The following is a 6,482-nucleotide window of genomic DNA, read 5'->3' as shown; positions in this document are numbered from 1 at the left end:
TGATAATGTATTAGAGAGCTAAGAGAAAGAGATGAAGGCTTGAGCTGTCATGCAAATACTTTGACTGCAAGTGAAATGGGAAGTACTGCAGGCCTTCTCTGATCCAACACTCATTTTTAAAATTATCACACTGGTTGCCATGCTGCCCATATAAACTAAGGACCACGGTGGAAGCAGGGAGACCATTTTGGAGGTTGTTGTAACAGTTCAGGGAAGGTTAATAACAGTATTTGAATCAGGATGATGGTACTGATAAAGAGTGATCAGATTGGAATGTATTTTGAAAGTAGAGCCAACTGAATTGGCTGATGGATCAGACAGGACATAAGGAAAAGAGAGGTCTTGGGGGAAATGCTTTATTTATTTATTTATTTATTTTTTAGTTGTAGTTGGACACAATACATTTATTTTACTTATTTATTTTTATATGGTGCTTAGGTTCAAACCCAGGGCCTTGCCCATGCTAGGCAACTCCAGCCCGTGCCTTATCCTTTTAACTTGAACAACTAGAAGAACTAAATTGCCACTTACTAAACTATGGGGAGCCACTCCAAATGCATGTACCTTTAAGTCCTGATGCACTACCAGGACCTGAAAGATCACTGTTTTCTGGCTCAGTATTACCCTGACTTTTGACTTAGGCCCTAGGAGAAGGCAGCACCCAAAGGGGTTGAGCTACACTCACCTGTTCCTTTGTAATCCTACCCTTGCCTCATTTAAATGGCTTCTTCCCAATAAAATGGTTCAGCACGTGCTCCTTGCTCTCTTTCCACGGACCCCTAATGTCAGAGGAGCTGTCACAGGACCCAAAGAAAAAGGTGTTTCTCTGTCTCTGTGTGATTATTTTGTGTCAGCCCAGGTCACCTAGAGTGACCTTGAATGTTCAGTCGTGGCGACACCAAACTAAAATAAATCTGGAAGAGGAGAAGGGTGAAGGTATATGGGTTGAGGAGTAGATTTAAGGTTTCAGTTTTGAAACTTAAATTTTGAGATACCCCTTAGTGTTTTAAATAGAGACACTGAGTAGAAATTGAATATATGAATGTGTATTCGGGACAGTGGATGAGGATGAGTAAACAGCTTGGAAAACATCCTTTATTTAAATCCATGGGACCAGAGGAGATCCCCTAGGCCAATGGTTCTCCATCAATGTAGTCCACCTGTTAGAGAAATTTTGGGGGAATTGTTAGAACATTGTTTCTGGCAGGGGGTGATTGAGATGGTTATGATGGTTAGGGTGGAGAGCACTGCAAGGTTCAGTGAGTGGGTCTGGGGCTGCCAGGCTTCCTGCAATACACAGGACAACCCTGCACAGCAAAAACTGTCCCACATTCCACTCCATAGGATTTTTTAAATTGTTCCATCAGACATTTGTTTGGTGGGGAAAAAAACAAAACCAAAATTTCTTGTTTGTCTCAACCTAGAATTTAACTGTTTTGTACATGAATACTAAGTATTTTTCTATAGTTTTAATAACTGAATTTTTCAAAACCACTACTTCCATGTAATCTATGGAAGAGCATGCTTTGTTTTGTTCAGAAAATCAGCAACTTGGCTGTTTGCTACATTTGAGGTAACAGTCCATTTCTCCTGGATCAGTCTGCATGTGCAGCTTGGGCAGGCACAGCGATTCTAGGAATGTCTGCAAGCACTTGACGATGACATAGGAACTCTGATGAAATTGCTCATAGTTTTTAACGTGCTCAAATTAATATTGCATATATTAATTTCCCTTGCTTCTCTTTATATTACATTTAGGAAATAAAATTCATTTGTTTGAAATTACATGTGGACATTGGTGTGGGGGATATTCTCCACTTTCCCCTCCAGATCCACCTGCTCTTCTGCACCCTGTTTCCTGCCCTAGGAGACAATATAAAAGATGGTATCAACCAGCTGTCTTGCCCAGTGGCTTCCAGTTAGGTTCAACCAAATGAAGACACACCACTTCCTCATCTTGACTCTTCGGGCCTAGGGCAGGCAGAGACTCTCCCAGTGCTTCATGGTTTCTTGTGGGTTCTCTTAACTTTGCCCACATCTTTGGCAATAGTCCCTTATTAAGCTGGTCTCAATTGAACTCATTTTGAGTGTGCCATCTGTTTCCTGCCAGGCCCTAACTAACACAGTAGTTATATTATCTCTGAATTTCATTTCAGGACAGTAAAGAGCCAAGTTACAAGGTTTTTTTTATAAAAAAAAAAAGGGAGTAAATTAGAATGTGGACCATTTTATAGGACAATTGAGCTGGTTCTGCAACACATCGATGGCATGAAAAAGTAAAGGGGAAGAACAATTGCTGAAAATGAAATAGATTGAAAGGGCACAACAAAATGTAATGTGTATACAATTTTTGGATCCAAATTCGAACAAATTCAACTGTAACAGGACATATCTGAGACATTAGGAAAAGAGTAATTATAGATTGGTTAGTAAATGACACCTAAGAACTATGTACAATTCTAGTAAGTATGATCATGACATGATGGATATGCAGGAAAATAGCCCATACTTTTAAGAAATGCATATTTAATATGTAGGAGTGAAATGACATGGTGCCCACACTTTACAATATTTTGTCAAAGAAAACAAAAGAAATCGATGAATTTTAAAACTGAGAGAAATATGGTTGAATATTGAATGTAGATACAGGTAGTTGAAAATACATTGTATTGTTTCCTCTACGTCTGTATGTATATTTGAAATTCTTTATGATAAAAGGTTTAGAAAATGAGCGGAGGATATAGCTCAGTGGTAGAGCATTTGACTAGCTTACATGAGGCACTGGATTTGATCGCAGCATAGTGAAAAGGAGAAAAAAAAATAATTTGAGGTGGATCGGAGACCTAAATGCAAAAACTACAATAGCCAACTTCAAAATAAAACATAAGAAAACACTTTTTGTATTGGGGTAGATAGGTTGGATTCACTTTGTGGTCCAATGTTTCTTAATTAGAACACAAAGGGAACCAAACTATAAAATTAGATTTAATTAAAGCTAAAAACATCTAATCATCAAAAGGTATCTATCTGTAAGCCAGGCATGGAAGCACATTTCTCTAATCCCAGCTACTCAAGAAACGGAGGCAAAAGAAATTACAACTTTGGAACCAGCCTGATCCATTTTTTAAAACTATTTCCTTTTTAATATTTATTTTTTAGGTGTAGATAGACACAGCACAATTTATTTATTTTTATGTGGTGCTGAGGATCGAACCTGGGCCCCACCCATGCTAGGCAAGCACTCTACAGCTGAGCCACAACCCCAGCCCCCAGCCTGATCAATTTAATAAAATAAAAACGGCTGGAAGTGTAGTTCAGTGGTAGAGCACTTGTGTGGGGCCCTGGATTCAATCTCCAATTCTGAAGGAAAAAAAAAAAAAAACATGATTAAGAAAGTAAAGCAGGGCTGGGGCTGGGGCTCAGTGATAGAGTGCTCGTGTAGCTTGTGTGAAGCTCTGGGTTGGATCCTCAGCACCACAGAAAAAAATAAACAAATAAAGGTATTGTGTCCATCTACAACTAAAAAAAAAAGAAGAAGAAGAAGGAGGAGGAGGAGAAGGAGGAGGAGGAGGAGGAGGAGGAGGAGGAGGAGGAAAGAAAAAAAGAAAGTAAAGCAAATAGACATATTAAAGTAAATAAATTGATTAAAAAACCCCTCATGTTCAGAACATACAAAAAACCCTATGTATCAATAAAAGATAGTCAATTTAAGAGTGATGCAAAAGACTTTAAAAAGCATTTCAGAAAAGAGGATATATGAATGGCCAGTAAATATGAAAAAGTACTTTAAATAATGTCTCATCAAAGAAATGCAGATTAAAACTACAATGAGATACCATTTAGCAGAATGACTAAAAAAAATTTTTTTGCCAGCTGTCATTATCAAAGGTTGCTGAGGATGGGGAGTTACTGGAAGACTCATATGTTATTATTTGGCAGTTTCTCATAAAAATCAAACATATACATACACTACCAATCCCACATTAAGACATCCAGTGTTGTCCTTCTGTATTAACAGAAATGGCCACCAAGCCCATCTGCTGCAAGTCATCGAATGTTGGACAACCAGCTCCAAAATCTGGGCCTTGATAGAAATGAAGAGGGAGAGGAAGACACCAGATAAAATCTTGGTCCTGGAATAACTCACAAATTTGGTGGGAAACAAAAAGTTTGGTGGAGAAAACAACTAAGTCTGTGCAGGGGGTAACACACAGATTCTATCCAGCTTCTGTCTCTGGCTTATTGGGTGATCTTAGGTAATTTCCCTTGCTCTCTGAAGATGGGGGCAGCCTAGGTAGTTCCTATGGCCTTTCCAATAATTGCATACTTTGGGGCTGCATGGGAGACTCTGAAGGGAAAGGGACTGGGATGCACAGCTGTCAAGGCTATAGTGGCAGATGAGTCAAAGATGCTCCAGGTCTCATTCACAGTGGACAGTCCAGTGCCTCCATATTTCTGTCACCCTAAATCACCCGAGGACATCCAAGACTACTCTCAAGCCACCTATACCACTTTGAATCACCTTGGGCATGAACCTCCTCTACCCACCCCAGGCCAGTTTCAACAGGATTTCTGCTTGAGGAAAGGCAACTTCCTGGGCAATGAGCAATCACGACTCACCCTAGGCTGTGCCTCTTTAGGGCTCAGGCCTCACCCCAAAAGGGCTTCAGGCCACAGTAATCAGGGACTTCCTTGATTTCCCTAGAGATGTGAGCCCCACCCAGCTCTGCCCAGCTGCCCTGTATGGAAACAGGGAGAGGCTCTGGCTATTGTCCAATTACTTCTAAACCCGACTTAGTACCTGCCATCATTGCTTCTTTCTTCGCTCTTCCCTGCCTCTCTGTTTTTCTTCAACATAAAGTATGATTCCACGGTGCAGGCGCACAGTTATATCCTACAAACACAAAGATTTGTGATATAAGGCAGGCCTTGCCCTAAGGAGCTCACGGTCTCCTGAGAAAAACAGAGATATACACGGACCATTGATTCTCATTATTTACCATGGTTATGTTCTATAGAGTTACCTTGAACACGAAATACGCAAATGATAGACCATTGCTCATAGGCAAAATACAAGGTTAGGTTCCTAAGATCACATTTTTGTCAACAGATCAATCTTAGCCTTATTTCATGTGTGTGCTTTATTGGGCAGGGAGTATAGCTCAGAGGTAAGAGCACTTGTCTAGCATGTGAGAGGCATGTGTAAAATCACCAGGAAAAAGCATAAAGATGAAAAAAAACAAACAAAAACAACAAAAACCTGTGAAGAGCAGGCTATGTCCTGACTTGAGTTACTCCACAATGAATAAAACAGTAGTATTCAGGCTGTGCCTAATTCTGAGCTCTCCATTTTATATAAGTAGTAATTTGCCATGATCTTCTCCATTTTGAATGTAAGTGATGAGGTAGAACAATTCTATGCCTTGTTTGTCCAAGTAAACAACCACCATCTGCCTAGCACAACCAGTAAGGCACAAACTGATAAATAAATTAACTGTGCTAATAAAAATGACCATCTGTGAACTTATTGAATTAAATCATGCACATGGATATATGGGCATATCAAATCCATACAGGAAAACCAGGCCCATGAGCTTTTCAAACACACCAGAACACGAAACGACACAGCCCCCTCACCTGAGACCCATAAAAAGGGAGCACTCCAAGACTGCTTGAGCGGCACACACTAACCCATCATTGTGCCACTGGTGAATGTGTCACAAGATCAGCAGGTGTTGAACCTCTGACTCTTTGTCCCCAGCTTCAGCTCAGATCAATCTCCTTTCTTTTTTTTTTTTTTTAAAAAGAGAGTGAGAGAGAGAATTTTAATATTTATTTTTTAGTTATTGGCGGACACAACATCTTTGTTGGTATGTGGTGCTGAGAATCAAACCCGGGCCGCACGCATGCCAGGCGAGCACGCTACCGCTTGAGCCACATCCCCAGCCCCCAATCTCCTTTCTTGATGTAGTTTACTTCAAAATTGCCTGCATCTGGGCCCTGGTCTAGAATAAGTTCCACCCTTTGTCAGTCAGCTCTGTGCCTTGAACAAGTTCTTTAGCTGGTGCTGGTTGGTAATCTTATCTGACTACCTATAATGGCTTTTACATTTGTATCTGCTCTCTGCCCTTCTCTCAGTTCAACCTCCTGAACCTTGTGGCTACCTTAACCTATTCTTAGCCTTTCTGTTATATACACATACTATATATAATATTAAATATTATATATAATATATAAAATATAAAACACTACTCTTATATATACATACATGTGTATAAAAATGTAATATGAACATATGTATATATAAAAATGCAATATTTCATATATATGTATACCTATATACAAAATATATATGTATGTTTATCACATATATGAATATATATACATATATGAATGATAAATCAATATGTATCAATATCTATAACATTGTAGTGTTTTAGGTATATATATATATAAAATATGTAGTATTTTGTATATATATA

The sequence above is a fragment of the Urocitellus parryii genome, chromosome 11 (assembly GCF_045843805.1).
Source record: "Urocitellus parryii isolate mUroPar1 chromosome 11, mUroPar1.hap1, whole genome shotgun sequence".
NCBI classification, from domain to species: Eukaryota; Metazoa; Chordata; class Mammalia; order Rodentia; family Sciuridae; genus Urocitellus; species Urocitellus parryii.
The sequence above is the reverse complement of the archived record's forward strand: the minus strand, read 5'-3'. Positions refer to the sequence as shown.